Source organism: Peromyscus leucopus, chromosome 5 (assembly GCF_004664715.2).
Source record: "Peromyscus leucopus breed LL Stock chromosome 5, UCI_PerLeu_2.1, whole genome shotgun sequence".
NCBI lineage: Eukaryota > Metazoa > Chordata > Mammalia > Rodentia > Cricetidae > Peromyscus > Peromyscus leucopus.
In genome coordinates, this window is record NC_051067.1 from 43,750,019 (window position 1) to 43,769,399 (window position 19,381).

At 40.3% G+C, this 19,381-nt stretch overlaps 1 pseudogene; it reads left to right on the forward strand.

The window, feature by feature from the left end:
- Positions 1 to 746: 746 nt before the first annotated feature.
- Positions 747 to 962, forward strand: LOC114685463 (annotated as a pseudogene).
- The last annotated feature ends 18,419 nt before the right edge of the window (positions 963 to 19,381 follow it).

Consider the following 19,381-nt stretch of genomic DNA (forward strand, 5'->3'; position numbering starts at 1 on the left):
GGATGAAGAAGGGTCAGAGGGGAAGAACAGGGGCTTGGAGGAGAGAAGGGAGGGGAAACAGCAGTTGAAATGCAAAATAAATACATAAACTAAAAAAAAAAAAAAAAAAAAAAAAAAAAAGAAAAAGTGAACAAACTGTAGCTAGAGTTTTCCTGTCTTGCCTTTGTCACCCGCCAGTCCCACAGCCGCTCAGACCCAACCAAGTAAACACAGAGACTTATATTGCTTACAAACTGTATGGCCGTGGCAGGCTTCTTGCTAACTGTTCTTATAGCTTAAATTAATCCATTTCCATAAATCTATACCTTGCCACGTAGCTGGTGGCTTACCGGCGTCTTCACATGCTGCTGGTCATGGCAGCAGCTGGCAGTGTCTCCCCGCCTCAGCCTTCTGCTTCCCAGAATTCTCCTCTCTCCTTGTCCCACCTACTTCCTGCCTGGTCACTGGTCAATCAGTGTTTTATTTATTGACCAATCAGAACAATTTGACATACAGACCATCCCACAGCAACAAACTAAAATAAAACAACAACAAATTGTTGGAAGGATCAGCATCCCAGACTTTGAGTCATACTATAGAATATAATAATATAATAATGAAATCAGCATGGTACTGGCATAAAAACAGAAACACTGATCATTGCAATAGAATTGCACACATAAGCCTACACTCCTCTAGCCACTGAGTTTTGACAAAGTATTTAACAATACACATGGAGGTTGTGCTGAGACAATTGAGAAGTTGCCATGAGCAAGGCCCGCCCTCCCAAACTGAAGAAGTTATCTTCGAAATTAAATGGTGGCAGATATATACAAGGAATACTACAGGGCTTGGATCCCTTTATGAATCTTGTGCATGATGAATGTGTGGAGATGGCAACCAGTGGGCAACAGAATAACATTGTCATGGTGGTCACGTGAGGAAACAGCATCATCATGTTAGAACCCTTGGAAAGAGTCTGAACAATGGCTTTCCAGCAGGGGAGTCTACATCCCTCCCCAAAGAGCCTGTTTGACTATGGTGTGGAATTGGATCATGTGCATTTTCATATGAAACTTTTTGCTAAATAAACTTGTGATACTCAGGGAAAAAAGACGCATTGAGAAGATTTTCAACAAATGATAATTGTCAAATTAGGGAGCTACATATAGAAGGATGAAACTAGATCTTTATCTCTCAGCCAAGCAAAACTTTAAGCTGATCAAAGACCTCAACATGAGACCTGATACCTTGAATCTGATAAAGGAAAAAGTAGGGGTACGTTTGAACTCATTGGCACAGGAAAGACTTTCTGAACAAGATGCTGATAGCACAGGCGTTAAGACCAACAATTAATGAATGGGACCTCAGGATACTAAAAAGCTCCACAACAAAGGACAGGATTGTTTGAGTGAAAGATACAACCTAAGGAAAGGGTTAAAAAAATTTACCAGCTATACAACTAGTAGAGGGTTACTATCTAGATTATACAAAGTTTTATATATATATATATATAAAACTAGTGTCATAACATAGTGCTTATTTTGCCTTGAGGTCTGTGATTCACAGTTATTAAGAAGAAACATTCCTCACTTGCTGCTTTGGTAAATTATTGAGCTGATCTTTCTTTGAAGTATTGCAAGTTATCTTTCTCATCAGGCAAATTTTTTGAGTATTTTCTGATATGCACCTCCTCTTCCCCACCATATGATTCCTTCTCCTTCTGCGAAAAGCTCCTCAACATATACTTAGGAAGCGCTCATTATGGATGAGATGCAAATGTCAGACACTGGGAAGAGAGTGGTATGGTAGAGAAGCCAATGGACTGATGGTAATTCTGCCATTTGTAAGCCGTGGAAGGGTTCTTGTGGGAAACCAGCATTGCTTTGTCAGCTCCATTTCTGAATTTGGAAGACAACATGAAATGAATCTCAAGGCAGATTATACCCTACTATGCACTACCTGGTTCAGTTTTATAAATAATAAAATATGAGAAACACATCCATATTTTTATCTGCGTGCACATAAGTCCACCAAGAACACACTACAATATTAATCTCATACTTGTGGGATTTTTGAGAAATTTTCTTTTTTAAAATATAAAATTTCAGTAATGTGTGGTCCTTTTTTTTTTTTTTTTAAAGCCACAGAAAGTATTCATTTGGGCTTTTGATCTAGTAATTCTGCTTCAAAAAAAAAAGACTTTGTATTTAGTGTTCACACACAAAAACAAACATCTGATATATTTAAACAGAGGACTGATGAAATAGATGAAGTCAATTCATAATTTAAAAGCCATTTAAAATTGTTTTCGAAGAAGCTGAATGAGCTGCGTATATTCTGGTGATCTAATGTACAATATTAGCCCAAAAGAGAAACTTTATGTTGTAAGGTACTAATTATGAAAATAACAGATGTATATGGGGCTAGAGAGATGGCTCAGCTGTTAAAAGCACTTGTTTCTGCAGAGGGTCCAGGTTTGGTTCCAAGAACCCTCATGGCAACTCACAACATCCTGAACTGAAGCTCCATGGGGTTTGGCGCCCTCTTCTGGCCTCCACAGGAACCAGGAACAAATGAAGTACAGATATATACTAGCAGACAACACACATAAAATAAAAATAATAAATACATCTTTAAAAAGTGTGTGTGTGTGTGTGTGTGTGTGTGTGTAGAAATTGATAGCTAAACTTGGTGGTGGCAATTTTCAGGTTTGAGGGATTGTAGATAACAGTCCATTTAATACCTAGAAGCACTAGCATATACTTCTTCTTTGTTCATCCAGTGACTTATGCAAACAGATTTAAAAATAGCCTTGCATTTCTTGGATGCTTCTTAAATATTGTCATTGTATATTGTACAATCATTAGAGAAATCCAGAGACATCTCATGCTTTAGGTTCAAATGTTAGATTGTGTAGCGATTTTAGTTTGGACCTGACTCTGTTCATTGATTATGAGCCACATCTCCAGTATGCTCAGTTGGCTGGAACAGTTCAGACTAATAGGAAAAAGAAGTTCCTTCAAGTGTGTGTACTGGTCACTTGGAATGAGAATGGCTTCTCCTGATCCACTGCTCCTGCCAAGATCCAGGACTGGCTCAGAGGATAGTCTGGGGCTCTAACTGAAGGAAAACTGTGCTGTGTAGTTTGGGGCCAGCAAGAATCCCATTAGACAGATGATGGGTCTTCAGGGTGCAGTTCGTCCTCTCCATGGTACTTTGTGCAGATTATTAACAGAAATGCCACCTGTCTGGGTCCAAAAGTAGAACAGGAATTGTATTCACTGTAATGAAAACCTGCTGAAGACAGTGTTACCAATCAATTACTGCGCACCTGCTTTGCTGGTGAGGCATGGGACTCTTCCTGCTGGTCATGATGCCACCTCACCTTGCCACTGAGTTTGTTTTTTTCTGAGACCACAACAGGCAGCCGGATGACCCCCAGGCTTTGCACAGATACTGCTGCCTCATACCATTCATCCGGGCCCTCCTCTCTTTCTCCGTCTCTGTCCTGGTGGTTTTCCATCTATGTCCGAGGTTGATGAGATTCGAGGTCAGAGAAAGAGCAGAGCCTGTAGGGTAATTCCACAGCTCACCTCATCTTCATAATCTTCCGTCAGCTTCCTGTGCTGCTCACCCTGGTATTGATCCTGTCACAGGCGACAGCCTACAGAAGCAGGGGGCTGAAAACCTTTCCATGCAACCCTCGCACCAGCGCCTGCTCTTGCTCTGCTCCAAGAAGAAAAGCCTGCTGTGAAAACAATCAGCGCATTTGCTTTAGATCTAAGTGATTCCAACTAGGTCGATGCTTCACGCTGATGTGTTGAAAACATTTAAAAAATTTCTCAGAGTTTGATTTCCACAAGAACACTGTGGCGGGTGTCTCAGCGTCTGCAGTTGTTATTTTTCACTAACGTAGCTGTAGCTGACAACTGCTTCCTGCCACAGCACACAAAAGCAGTAGAAAAACAGGCTTTTGTCTGGCTGGACATTTACGTGAAAGGCTTTTGGGCAAAGGGAGTAGTGATGTGTCTGCATGGGTTGCTGAATAGCATGTGCTGTCTTGACCCACCTGGTGAAGGCTGGCTTGCCTGCCTGCCTGCCTTCCTTCCTTCCTTCCTTCCTTCCTCCCTCCCTCCCTCCCTCCCTCCCTCCCTCCCCCTCTCTCTTTCTCTCTCTCTCTCTCTCTCTCTCTCTCTCTCTCTCTCTCTCTTTCTTTCTTTCTTTCTTTCTTTCTTTCTTCTTTTTTGTTTTTGTTTTTTTAATTATTTTAGTCCTGAAGTGAATATAATCTGATATTGTCAGGGGACAAACACAAGGACATGGAATTCCTCTTTGGTTTGGTTTTGAGTTTTAAGATAGTCTTTGGATCGGCAGTGACTTTCGTAAAAAATAATAATAATAATAATGACACCTTTACCTATCAGATCTCTATGAGCTCATGTTCAGAAACAGGCAGATCTCCTCACTAGATCTCAACATTCAGAAGCAGGCATTACTGTGGCTATCCAGTTCATGGTCATTTAATTTCTGGCAGAAACTCAAGATAATATTCACTGTAGAATCTAAGACATTGAGTTTTCTGCCTACATGGTTAAGGAAGGGGGGTCCTGGCCAGGATTGACTTGGCATCTTGTAGTGTTTAGTACTACACTACATGTGATAAGAAAAAGAAAATCCCATTTAACAGTGTGGAAGTTAAGGACCTACATGAGCATTTTACCTCAGGGATGCACTGCGGCTGCACATTCTAAATTACTTTTATTTGGAGATGAACTTAGAGGGCTCACCTCTTTATACATTCAAAAAAAAAAAAAAAGCTATTTGCCACATGGTCCCATGGAATTTGGTTTCTGGTCAGAGGCAGAGCGCAAGTTTCTGTTCAGCTAAGCATTCTTTTTTTAATTTAATTTAATTTTATTTTATTTTACAATACAATTCAGTTCTACATATCAGCCATGGATTCCCTTGTTCTCCCCCTCCAGCCCCCCTCCCCTTCCCCCCAGCCCACCCCCCATTTCCACCTCCTCTAGGGCAAAGCCTCCCCCAAGGATTGAGATCAACCCGGTAGACTCAGTCCAGGCATGTCCAGTCCCCTCCTCCCAGGCTGAGCCAAGAGACCCTGCATAAGCCCCAGGTTTCAAACAGTCAACTCATGCAATGAGGACAGGACCTGGTCCCTCTGCCTGGATGCCTCCCAAACAGATCAAGCCAATCAACTATCTCACCCATTCAGAGGGCCTGATCCAGTTGGGGGCCCCTCAGCCTTTGGTTCATAGTTCATGTGTTTCCATTCGTTTGGTTATTTGTCCTTGTGCTTTATCCAACCTTGGTTTCAACAATTCTCGCTCATATAAACCCTCCTCTTTCTCGCTAATTAGACCCCTGGAGCTCCACCCAGGGCCTAGCTGTGGATCTTTGCATCCGGTTCCCTCAGTCATTGGATGGGGTTTCTAGCATGACAATTAGGGTGTTTGGCCATCCCATCACCAGAGTAGGTCAGTTCGGGCTGTCTCTCGACCATTGCCTGCAGTCTATTGTGGGGGTATCTTTGTGGATTTCTGTGGGCCTCTCTAGCACTTTGCTTCTTCCTATTCTCATGTGGTCTTCATTTACCATGGTCTCCTATTCCTTGTTCTCCCTCTCTGTTCTTGATCCAGCTGGGATCTCCCACTCTCTTTCCCTCGACCCTCGTCCTTCATTACCCCCACTCATGTCCAGACTGTTCATGTAGATCTCATCCATTTCTCCATCATTGGGTGATCCCCGTATCTTTCTTGGGGGCCTGTTTTCCAGGTAGCCTCCCTGGTGATGTGAGTAGCAGTCCAGTCATCCTTGTTCCACATCTAGTATCCTCCTATGAGTGAGTACATACCATGTTTGTCTTTCTGAGTCTGGGTTACCTCACTCAGAATGATTTTTTTCTAGATCCATCCATTTGCCTGCAAACCTCATGATGTCATTGTTTTTCTCTGCTGAGTAGTATTCCATTGTGTATATGTACCACATTTTATTTATCCATTCTTCAGTTGAAGGGCATCTAGGTTGTTTGTAATGTACCACCTTATGCCTGTCAGAATGGCTAAGATCAAAAACACTGAAGATACCTTATGCTGGAGAGGATATGGAGCTAGGGGAACTCTCCTCCACTGCTAGTGGGAATGCAAGCTTGTACAACCACTTTGGAAATCAATATGGCGCTACTGTGGGACGGTCTATATGTCAAATTGCTCTGATTGGTCAATAAATAAAACGCTGGTTGGCCAGTGACCAGGCAGGAAGTAGGTGGGACAAGGAGAGAGGAGAATTCTGGGAAGCAGAAGGCTGAGGCAGAGAGACACTGCAGCCACCGCCAGGATAAGCAGCATGTGAAGACGCTGGTAAGCCACCAGCCACGTGGCAAGGTATAGATTTATAAAAATGGGTTAATTTAAGATAAAAGAACAGTTAGCAAGAAGCCTGCCATGGCCATACAGTTTATAAGTGATATAAGCAGGGCTTGGGGAACCTGGAGAGAAGCCCTCCAGCAACATGGCACTTTCTTAGAAAATTGGGAATCAATCTCTCCCAAGATCCAGCTATACCACTCTTGGGCATATACCCAAGGAATGCTCAATCATACCACAAGAGCACTTGCTCAGCTATGTTCATATCAGCATTGTCCATAATAGCCAGAACCTGGAAACAGCTAAGCATTCTTTACAATGTCATCATTCAAATAAACTGTTGGAGTTAGGCATCATGGCTTCTCCCTGTAATTTCGGCACTTGAACGCTGAGGCAAGGGGATGGCTGTGAGTTTCAGGCCAGTCCTCAGACCAACAAATGAAGAAAACACTGGGTAGGCTTTCCCGTTTGGCTTGAACTTCCAGGTTGTTACCCTTCCTGTTTGCTGGCAAGATGCTGAGAGAAGGAAATGGGAAATGACTATTTTCAGGTGTTTTGTTGGAATCTTAGAATGCCTACAAAGAGGACATTTCCTTAAGCGCCGGATCTGTGGTTCTGTTCTTGGGGGCCGGGGCTTCCTTTCGCTCCCATCCTCTTTGGAGTCATTTGAATTTAGCCATTCCTGCACTCAAGGGCTTTCTTACTTCTGTGTGGCTCCATCTGCATGTGATATCACCTACTCTGTGTACATCTCTTTCATTGTTGTATACCTGTTGACAATTAGACCTTATGTTTAAATGTAAATTGCATATAAATGGTATTTTATGTTTTTTATTGTTGTTGTTGTACTTATGTCTCATTTAAGCATAACATAAAGCATAAATTTTGTGGGAAAAGAGACTAGATTTTTTGAGTGTTACTTAGCACGTGCATTTCAATTTTTGAACTTAGAAATTCCAAAGTTTTCCAGCAAGGTTACATTTTGAATATTCATGACTTCCTTAGACAGAGCAAAAACGGTGAGAGAAGTTTCAAATGAGTGACGGTGTTTCATGTTGGAGGTGCAGAACATGTGAACAGGACCACAATTGTTGCCAATGGATCCAGGAAGAAAGATTATCTTTCTGATCCTTCTCTTTATATTAGCTTTATTCTTTTTGAAATGGGCCTACGTTTCAAAGCATCTTGGGTTGCAGAGTTTTAGAACCTAGTGCCAATATAATCAACCATTTTGCAGAGATAATGGGGCTTTTTAGTGTAAATAAAGGCAGCACTTGTTTATAATTTATTTATACAAATATTTAGGGTTCCCTTCATTCCAATGACAACATTTGTCTAAAACTACTAAGTGGTTAGGACTGCTATAAGTCAACAAATATAGGAAATAATCCTAGAATGTCACCTTTCCAACATCATTTCATTCACTTTGAGAATGAATTCTTTGGGTGCTGCAGAACCAGTATTTGTGCTTCAAGCGTACTATCAAGAATTCTATTTGTAGAGAATTTCAGCACTTAATTTATGGACTCAGTTTCTCAGGTTACTTTATTTCTGGATTCCCCCCCCCCCTCCCAGCAGTCAGAATGAGTCGCAAAAAGAAAAGCCATATGATTAATAATAAAAAGATTTAATTTGTAGGTAGACGATGGTTTAGGAAAAAACTAATTTGCTCATTCATTTGTTCTTCCATTCATTTCATTACATTTATTAGTGTCAAGGTATGAGACTCAGGAAAATACAGATTTTCCAGAAAATCAAATATGGATGTGGTGGCAATGTCTTTTCTAGCCGGGAGAAGAGACTAGGGGAATGTTAGCTGCATCTCCTGGGAGTGACTTTAAGCAGTTACTTAAAAGCCAACCCGTAGGACCTTCAGAGAAGCATAACACACTGCTGCTAGTGGACATCCCTGCTTCACATGAACGTTTCCCCCTGGTGCCTGCTTCAGAAGGGCCTGTGGGAGTGGCTGATGGATCTCTCATTCCACTAGCTGGAAAGGTGTGTTCCCAAGTGACTAGGTGCCACGGGTGTATAAAAAAGGTGAACACACTGAAAAATAAGATGTAGTTAATTTTATAGTAAGCTTATAATTTTAGACATGATGTTGAACAACTGTCCTGTTTCTCTCCTAGTTTTACACATTTGTGGGAGAAGTAAGTTCTGGTCCTCTGTAGCAGAGCAGGGTGACCATAGTTAACTACGACATACTGAATATTTAGCAACTTCTAATGTTAGGTTTATCTGTGGGTTTGGATATTAGAAAGCATTGTTCTAATGACTCAAGGAGTCAGATCAAGCTGTATTGTGCCTTTCTTACCTGCTCAGTTAGTCTTCAAGCTTTGGTCATTCTCTTCTGTAGCTGTTGGTCAGACCTGTAGTCTCTCCAGACCTTTTCCCCTGCTGGGCAATAGAAACACACTCTTGGTTCAATAAACATGTGTGAAGGCAGAACTGTTTCCATGAAGTGGTTGCTTCCTTCTCTTAAATGCTGTTGATCCTTCTTTTCTATTTAGTTGCCTCCAAAGACCTTGTGAAAGAAAGAAAGGAAGGAAGGAAGGAAGGAAGGAAGGAAGGAAGGAAGGAAGAAAGAAAGAAAGAAAGAAAGAAAGAAAGAAAGAAAGAAAGAAAGAAAGAAAGGCATTTGAGAAAAATTATTGATTTCTTCTTTGTGACCTCTGTTCATATGACCACTGAGAATATTTAGCATTTTACTTGGTGGATGAAATAAAACATTAAATTATCAAAAATCATGTCAAAATATTCTGTTTTGTTTATGGGCAGAATTTTTTTAAATAGATACTCAATTATTCTATATTTTAGAATTTGTTTCCTCCTATGAAAAAAACACAATTACACATGCCTTTTTCATGATATAAGTAGAAAAAGATTTAATTTGTAGGTAGATGATGGTTTAGGAAAAAAACTAATTTGTTTATTCATTTGTTCTTCCACTCATTTTATTACATTTATTAGTTCATCATTTTCTAATGAACAGATAATTGTTCTGTCTTTAGTATGAGGTAGGCACTGTGCTAAGTGCTGAAAATGCAAGTTTCCCCTCTCAGGACCCTTATTCATTAATGTTGTAAAAAGCCAGTAATTTCAATTTAGTTACTATTTCCTTATTTCATCTAATTAACAAATACCCATCATAGACCAAGATGTGGCAATATTCTTAGCCACTGAATAGTATGCAGTTCCTGAGGCTAAAAGGAATGTGGTCCATCTAGATCAAGGCTCTAGGGAAGGCCAATAGACACCGCGGCAGACACACAGAGAGCAGAGGAGCCCCTTGTGAGCACACTGTGCCAGAAACAGGTGGACATGCTTGGGCCTTTCCATAATGTCAGATTTATTGAATAACATTACATTTATAAGATTCAGCAGTTTTGATGTCAGCAATTGCCATAAAATCTGCCTACTTCGGTGGCTCGACAGAGGCAAATGTAAGATCTTTATTTCAAAGGACATCACTAACATTACCTCCCTTAACACACAACACACAGTAAATGTATCTGTGTATTGCTCTACTTCTATATGGGTTACAGAACGAGGAAAGTTAAGGATTCTGCAAGACAGTTCAAGAAGCTGCAGAAGCTTATAGAGTCTGCATAGAGAAGAAAATGAGCCAGACCAGTGCCAAGAAGGGCCTGCTCATAGAAACAGCTGGTGAAACTTCTGGATTGAGAAAGATGTCACAGGTGAAAGGTCTCAGTTGGTTCAAGAGCAGAAAATGGGCACAGATCAAGCAGAATGTTGGAGAATCCTTGGTCCTTGAGCACACACCAGATAGCAGATGATAGGTTGCTATGGGGCCATCACAGTGTTGGAAATTCATCACTTTGTGGGTTCAGATGAAGAAGTTACACTTTTCTTTGATCTAGCGTGTATGATAAGTTCTTGGGCCAGGTTTTCCAGATAGGATTTTAATACATGCATATGCCCCAACAGTTTCAAACCTCCCAACAAACTTAGAAATTGATTCACTTTCTCTTCCCAGAAATAAGTCATATATCTGTATGTACTAGATAGTCAGTGAAGGGTTCACAACACGGTTACATTTATCAGGCGGACACTTCTGCCTAGCCATTTCAGCATCAAGAGCGTCCCGTAGCTAGGATACCTGATGGGCCCGGATATCTCCGCCTAGCAAGTTCCGGGCCAAGGGGTCTCGTGTGATCAAGAGTCCGTGGCGTTGCATGGTGATGTAAGCGCGCAACATGACCATGTGGTCTACGCACACGCGTAGAGTAGTGACGTGACCTGGCCACGCCCCCAGCCGGTTTTAAAAGTCCGGTGCGATATTCCCCACTCTCTTCTCCACGCACGTGTCTCTCCCACAGGCCTGCACTTCCTGTCCCTTTGTTTCTAATAAACTCTATAAGCGGATTCTGTCGTGTTTTGTGACGTTTCCTACAGGGTAAGAACACAACGCAGACAGAAAACTAACAGTCAGTGCCTGACATGTGGTACAAGTTTCTAGGTCTACCCAGGGATTATAGTCATTCTTCTACCTCAAAACAGAATCAAATGCTTGTAAAATGGATTCTCCTAGGGCAAGGCATGGCTTGAAAAATTACTTTAAAAAAATTACAATATTGAGAAACATAGAGTGGAGTGTCACCTAATCTCAACAGACCTTAAGGATGGATTGAGCCAGATCATGAGACCTTTTGAAGAGTCTGAGTTTAACCTAAGAAATGTCAGTGAGCCACTGAATGCCATAAACTCCACGTGGGCGAGGAAGGCTAGAGGCATTGACCATAACTGCTCTCAGCTTATGCAATTATTCAAGTTTCATCTTGCCATGTTACTTTTTCCTTTCTAACATGGCCATGAGCTCCTTGGGGCAAGAACTCATCCATTCTTGTTCTACAACTTGCTTGGTGGCTAACTCACAGATGTCATGCTCACTCAACAAACACTCATTAAATCCATGGACTTATATTCAAATTCTCCTTGAATTTTCTTTAGAATTTTTACAAAACAGTAAAAGTTATTCACTTGGTTTGCATGTGCATATGGAATGGTGTATACTTGCCAGCCTTTCATAATCAATCTACCTGGGGTTTGTAATCTGATGTCTTTATACCAGTATTACAACCTACCTTGGTCAGAAACAACCTACCTTGGTCAGAACCAGCTTTGATTGCTGATGTTATGTTTATGTGGCTAATCACACACTTTATAACTGTTCTTGTTCTTGGTCTGCCATCAGCACAGCAGTCAGGATGATACTAGGATTGGAGGTTCCCTTTGTGGTTCTTAGTCCTGTTGACAAAAGAATTTAGAAATGCTCATTGGAATTTAGGGGAAAACAACAGGGCAGGCAAGCTGTGAATTACAGCAGCTGCTGGGAGAAGGGAGATAAAAAGAGCGAGCCATACCATGCCATTTGCAGTGAAGGATAGCAAGCAGCCACAGGGCAAAAGGAGATGAAGGCTTCAGGGGCTGAAAAGGCAAGCCCAGAATGCCAAGGAAAGCATGCTTAGCCAGTACCCCCCAAAGGGACAAAGAAAAGTAAAGTTATGTTTTTTTGAACACTGAGTAAGGACCCAGAAAAGCTGGCAGGCTTCACGGTAGAGGCTCCACAGTGCTGTTTGATAGAAGCAACAGGGAGACTGTTGAGAAGAGGCTTCTGGGAAGAAAAGTACATTATCTTCTTAAGTGGTCAATAATCCTTTCCATCTCTTTTAGGGTAGCTTGGAATGCCAGGTCTCCACTCCAGGCTAGAGATGGCATTTAGAGCAAAGCCCAGATACCTTCACCCTTTTCATGTGGTAATCTTAATTCCAAGCAATGACAAAGCTGATGTTTACATTTCTAGTGTTACCAGGGAAACCGGAGGTGGGGTCCAAATCTTCAATAGCCTCAGGCTCCTATAGCAGGATAACCCAAAGTAAATTACTTTAGTCCTGGTTTGAAACCTCTGTGTGGCCCCCAAATTACTCAGAGTGAAAGTCTATGTCTTTACAGCAACATAGAGATGCCCACGATCTTTCCCCCTGCTCGTTGTTCATTTTCCAACAAGGTTCTGCATCCTGTCGCCGTGTGCAGGCTGCACTCTGGGATCCTTGCAGTCCTGCAGATCAGCCAAGTTCTCACCTCTCAGACTTTGAAGTTCCAGCTCTCTCTGTCCAAGTATCTTCCCTTCAAATATTTGCACAACTTCTCCCTTATAGCATTTAATTTTTTAAATTAAGCCTATTCTTTGATATGGGGTGTGTGTTTCTAATGGATTTTCCCAAGATTAGTTCTTTTAATTTTATTGAGTGATTCTTTTGGCTTTTTACTCATTTATCTGCATAGTGTTAATGTGTAATTGTCTCCCCCCGCCCATAGCTGTTTCTCACTAATTTTTTGGGCTTGCTGAATTGGCTAATATGCTAATATTCTCAACTCAATATGGAAAATTCAAGGGGTACCAGGCATCTGTGTTTTCTTCCCACCCAGTTTAGAAGTCTTTGTGATTTGTTTAAATGTATAATTTTAAAAAATGTTTATTTTTATTTATATGTTCATGTATTTGTTTGTATGAGTTTGTGCCACATGTGTGTGTGCATACAGAGGCCAGAAGTTACAAGTGGCTGGCTGCATGTGACCGGATAAGGGTGCTGAGAACCAAAATCGCATCCTGTGAAAGAGCAGCAGTGATGTTGACCACTGAGCTGTCGCTCCAGTCCTTTAAATGTGTACGTTGTCTGAACTATTTTAGTTGCAAATAACAGGACTTAAATGACTTTTTGTTCATCAAGAGAAGTTAACTGACTCACCATACTCTTAAATCCTGGAATAAGAATGTCTTCAGGCAGAGTTCAAATAGTCCTATTGTAAAGGTAATACAGATTCCATATTAGGGTAGGGCCACCATCTTAGACCACCTGCTGTACTCAGTTCCAGGAAGGACCTCAGGAATGTGCCATGACAACTCAAACAGATGCAGGGCAGTACACTCCTGCAGACATTCTGTCTGCAGTTTATGGCCCTTGAAGATATCTAGATAATCCTGCTGAACAAATTGTGGTTCCCCGCCAAAAAGTCTAACCCAATGGTTTTAAAAGTGGTTTTGTGCCCAAAGTCTGGACCCATAGTTTCAAAAAATCACCTTGCCCCATATCCCTTCTACCCAATCCCAAAATGTCAAAGCATGTAATTCCTGGCTGGCAGTCTTTCCCTATAAAAACTCTCTACCTCTGGGCCAGTTGCGAGTGCCCCATTTCCTTCCATCTGCAGTTCAGTGACCCAAGTTTGAACCTGACAATAAAAGGACCCTTATGTACTTGCATTGGAAACCAGCTCCTTGGTGGTCTCCAGGGGTTGTAAGAAACTGGTACTGTTGTGCCCAGATCGTGACCCCCAGAGAGACCACCAAAGATGAGCATGCCGGAATGCAAAAGCAAGGTTTAATTCTGGATATCCAAAAGCAATACAAGCCTAGGCAGGGACTTTGTCCAATACATGCAATGCAGTGGAGGCTGGAGGAAGTACCCACCTGTCTGCAAGCTCAGTTTTTAAAGGGAAAAGTCACAAGGTTACATCATTTAGGGGTGCTAGTATAGATACAATTCTGATAGGCTCGCTTCTAGGGACTTCTAGAAATTTCTTCTAAGGGAGTGGTTGCCCGCCACCATTTCTCATTGGCTGCCCTCAGGTGGGGGCATTTCTGTGGTCAGTTGCCCTGGAAACCAGGGAGAGGACATTCCATAGTCTGACAGGCATTACCTCGTGACTATCTTGTGACTCTGTACTTTTACACTTCCTGGTTTCTGGAATCTGAACTGACTGGTTTCAGTAACTAATGGCCTATTCCCAAAAGGAGAAATCTTAGGCCTTAATTTTAGGGTGAAAGCATTTTGGTCTTATTTCTAAGATGGCTCATTTTGGTCTCACATTACAACACTAAGAGTGTTGTCTGTCTCCATCTCTCACCATTATTACATTTTGTATCTGGTTAATCTCTAAAATACTTTTTATGAAATAGGACATACAGAATGACTCTGATTAATACTGCTTAAATTATAGATCCACCCATTATTTAACTTCTGTATCAGAATAAACTCCCTGGTTGGCTCTGTCAATCCATATTTATTACAGCCCTGCTCTCCAGGATCACTGCGTAATAATCTTCCTGGAATTTCTGTCCACTCTGCTGCCTTACTTGATAAAAACAAAACAACAATAGCAACTCTCTGCCAAAAACAAACAAACAAACAAAACAAAACAAAAAAAAAACCAACCCAAGCATTCATTTATACAAGGTTTTGTGATTGTAATCACCCCATTACCCTTTCTGTATCCTCTCCTACAGTTACTGCCCCTTCCTTCTCAACTAGTCTCCTTCTGCTTTGTGTCTCCCCCTCCGTGTGTGTGTGTGTGTGTGTGTGTGTGTGTGTGTGTGTGTGTGTGTATACATGTCTTGTGAAATTAGTCAGCTCCTGTTTGTTCATGACTGAAACAGCCACATCACATCCAGAAAGACAATATTTTGTAACACCCCTTTCCTCCTCCAGCTCTTACAACCTTTCCTTCCCCTCTTCCTTCCCCCTTCCCTTGCTCCCACAAGAGAATGATACAAATATCCCATTTAGGGCTTCAGGACTCAACTGTCACATATTCTCAGCACCTTGACCAGATATGAGCCTCGGCATTGACTCTTACTCACTGCAAAAAGAATATTTTTTTCTGAAAGCAGCTTTAAACTTTAATGAGGGGGTTGATTAGAAGTCCATTTAGCAAATCACTAGTAATGGGATCCCCCCAGGGCCTGTGACTCCCTTCAGCCATAGGCTTTTGATTAGGTTTTACAGTACCAAACATGTACTCCCTTCCATGGAGGGTTCTTAAATTCAAAACAGTGAAATACTATTGCATTGGTGGGCATACGTTGCCTAGCAGGTTGGTTTTATAACACACAAGGTATATAACTGGATAAGACCTTGATGCCTTTCTCCTGCAGTAGTTTGCATATACTTTCTGCTACTAGGAACATTTGTCATTAGGGAGGAAGCTTCCAACTCAGTTCCAAGTACATTTTTCTGTGCCTTACATCTAAAGTGTGTTATCTCTGGCAATAGGGTTCTTCTATCTAGTTGTAGTGAACAACCAAGAAAAAACAGTAATAGCCTGAATTGTTTTGAGAGCCTCTGGGATCTCCATGACCAATAACTCATGGGTAAATTGACTCACATTTTCTTAAATCTCATCGTGATAATTAATTTTGATTGTCAACTTGGTAGGTTTTAGAATCAACATGGAAACATTTCTCTGGCCAAGCATGTGTGGGATTGTCTAGAATAGGGTAATTGACATGGGAAGAGTTCTCCCCTACCCCAAAAATGTGGGCAGTGCTGCTCCTGTTCCTTGGGCAGCAGGCCCAAGGCTGAATAAAAAAAAGAAACCACAAGCTGAGCAGCAGCATTCATCACTCTATGCCTCCTGACTGTAGATGCAATATGATCAGCTGCCTCAAGCACCCGCTGCCACAACGTCCCCACCATGATATACTGTTCCCTCAAATTGTGAGCTGAAGAAAGCTCTTCTTTATTGGCTTTTGTCAGATATTAGAGAAGTAACCCCTGACTCTTGGGTTCAGTTTTTGCCACTGTCACTTGGGTATACCTTTAAAATAATCTTTTATGAGCTGAACAGATGTTTTTAAAGCCCTTAACGTCTAAACATGACTTTAATTTATCTTTACTCCTGACTGATAGCTAGAATTTGAGGTTCAAAATAATTCCACTCAGAATTTTGAAGCCATTGCTCTGATGTTTTCTGGCCTCTAGCCCTGCTCATGAAATGTCTGAAACCAATTTAGCCTTTCTTCCTTTGGAGATAAATGTAATCTCTTTGGAAGCTCTTAGGATCTTCTTCAGAATCTTAGTGTTCTGAAATTTATAGAGACGTGTTTTGATTTTTTTTTTTTAAGCTTAGCAACAAATGGAATCATCAGTATGAAGGAATGCTGGTTTGTTTAAGCTCTGGGTAACCATGCTCCATCATCCCCTGGTAATTGCTCACATCAGTTCCTCACTTACTTCCTCCTAGAATTGCTAATAGACGGATATTGGTTCTCCTGTATTGATTGCATTGAAAGTTTTCATAATATCTGTCTTTCATTTTCTCTAGATTCTGAAAGGTTCTTCACTCCTTAATCTAGTATTCTATCAAGTTTACAAATGTCTAGAATTACATCTTAATGTTTTAAAACCTTTATTTCTTTTATCATTGCAACCTGTTCTTATCCTATAGATAAAATAGTCAAATCTCCCTCACAAAACCAACCACATTATTTTAAGATTACTTTCTCTTCTTTGAATTATTGTTTATGCTCTAGGATCATCGTATCCATAGGATACAATGTGCCTTATCTTATTCTTTCCTAAGTAACTCAAACTCTATAAATGTGTTAGTCAATGTATTTGATTTGTCCCATTTTAAAAGGTGTATGTGTGTGTGTGTGTGTGTGTGTGTGTGTGTGTACTGTAATTTTCACATATCCTTCCTGTTTTTTTATGGAGACATTAGATGGTACTAATTGAAAATGTTGGTATTTTAAGGTTCTTATAAAAATAAAATTTGGGAATATTTAAACACATTTTTATACTGGTTCTTAAATCAAATTATAGAAACCTACAATTTTTAGCATTTTACTCTAGTGGCAGACATTTCCTTTTTTCTAAACATACTTAGAATTTTGTCTTTATTTTTGGAATTAAAAAGTTTTTCAATTGATGGTCATTAAATTTCAGATTAATATTTTTTCATGTTCTATTTCCTTCTGATATTCTTTATTTACTATGAATTTATAGTTTTATTCCATTATAAGTTGATATATGAAATCATTGTAGTTGTTTTTATGTTAATTGATATTTTCTTTGTACACTAAATATGACTTAAAGTCCCATGAGCCTCTGAGAAGGTGAATTCAGTCACTGTTAGATTGCATTCTCTGAAGATGCCTGTTAACATGAACGTTTATCTATAGTGCTCCATATGTGTATACCTTTATGGAGGTCAGAGCAGGACTTTGTGTGTCCTATTTTTTTCTATTAAAAAGAATTCAGAACTTATTATAAAATTCAACAGAATATCCTTGAAGAATTTTAGACAAAGAATTGTTGTGATCGTATTTCCATTATTGAATGACACTAATATGGAGACAAAAGTAGTAGAAAATGGTAGAGCAACTAAGTGGAGAGCGTGGCTATTGATATACATGTGAAGAAATGATTGAGACTTGGAAAGAGTAAGGACATCTTGAACCTATGTATAATAATTTCCTTCTTTAAAAGAAAATATGCAAAATAAAGGACATATCTGTTTCTTAGCATTGTAATTAGCAATTGGTTTTTAATTGCGGCACCCTTTATACACAATGAAATGAACAGTTATTAAGTCTGTAGACTTGTAACAAGTGAACTTCTGTGTAACCACAGCTAGAAGCAAACTGTACAACAGTTTCATCTTCTAGACTCTTCTCTGTTCTCATTCCAGTGTTCAGGCCCCATTCTCAGCCCCACAACCACTATTCTTGCATCTAACCTTGGATCTACTTCTTTCCCCTCCCTTTTCTTTTATTGACAATAGATTCTTTTCTCATACAATGTATCCTGATTATAGTTCCCCTTCTTTTACTCCTCCCAGTACCTTTCTGTATCACAAATACTAGATCATAGGGTGAAGGTTCTATGTAGGTACCAGCTTGACTTCTCCATGTTCAATGAGTTGTGTGGGTGCAGTCTTCAGCAATGGGACTTTCTTGTCAGTTTGTGGAGAGTCACCTGATTCTATGGTGTAATAGGTGTCCTAGTCTATTACTTTCTACCTTATGTCTTTGATTTAAAGTTTCTTCCTGAGATTTTTACACTGTTTCAGCTAAGTTGTAAGCCAAGACATTCCAGAGATCTTCCCGTGTCTGTCCTGCACAGCATTGGCAGAGCTGGTACCAATGAGACCATACCCATATGGTTACATGGGTCCTGATATCCAAACTCAGACATCAGGATTGTGCAGCAAGCACTCTTAACCACTGATCCATCTCCTCAGTGCCTCTTCATTAATTTTTTTTCCTTAAATGAACTATCTATTGACTAAAGTGGATATTAAGTCACCTACTGTTATTATGTCAAAGCTCATCTGTTCCAAAGTAGTGGTGTTATTGGTTTTTTTTTCCCCATGAAATTGGATACACCAACATGGAATGCACATTTATTTACAATTGTTATATTTTCTTGATAAGCATTTCCTTTATTAATGAATAAATAACTTGTCTCTTTACACTGATCTTGGCTTGACATCTCCTTCTTTGGATGTAAGTATCTTTACTCCCACTTGCCTTCAGATTCCATTTGTTTCAAATATAATTTTTTTTTTTACTCTTTTACTTTTTCACATCTTTGCTGGTGAGGTGTGCTTCTTGTGGGTAACAGTCACTGACATTCCCCACCCCCACCCCATTATCCGCTTGAGTCTCTTTATTGGAGAATTAAGGCCATTTACATTCAGGATTTAAGTTTGTTGTTTCCCTAATGTGTGATTCTTCTCTTCTATTTGCTTATTTGCTGTTCTAATGGGATTTATTGTTTCCTATGCTTTCACAATGATGCTTACCTTCCTCTTCTGTGGGTAGAATTCCTTTATGTACCTTATGCAATACTTACTTATTGGTCATGAATATTTTTAGTTGATGTTTTCTTAGAAGTTATTTACTTATTCTTTGATTCTGAAGGATACGTTTTTTGGCTATAGTAACCTAGGTTGGCAATTGCTTTCTTCCATGGATTGGTATGCATCACTCTGTGCTCTCCTGTCATCTAGTTCCTATTGGGAAATCTTCAGTTATTCTAATGGTGGCCTTCGTGAGTTGGCATGCCTCTCTTGGGGCTTTCAGTAACTTCACAAGTTGGCATGCCTTTCTGGTGTCTTTTAGCATTTTTTGCTCCATATTCTACATTTGCCATATGATGCCTTTATTTTCCTCCCCATTCGATTACAGGCTGTGGGACAATTCTTTTCTA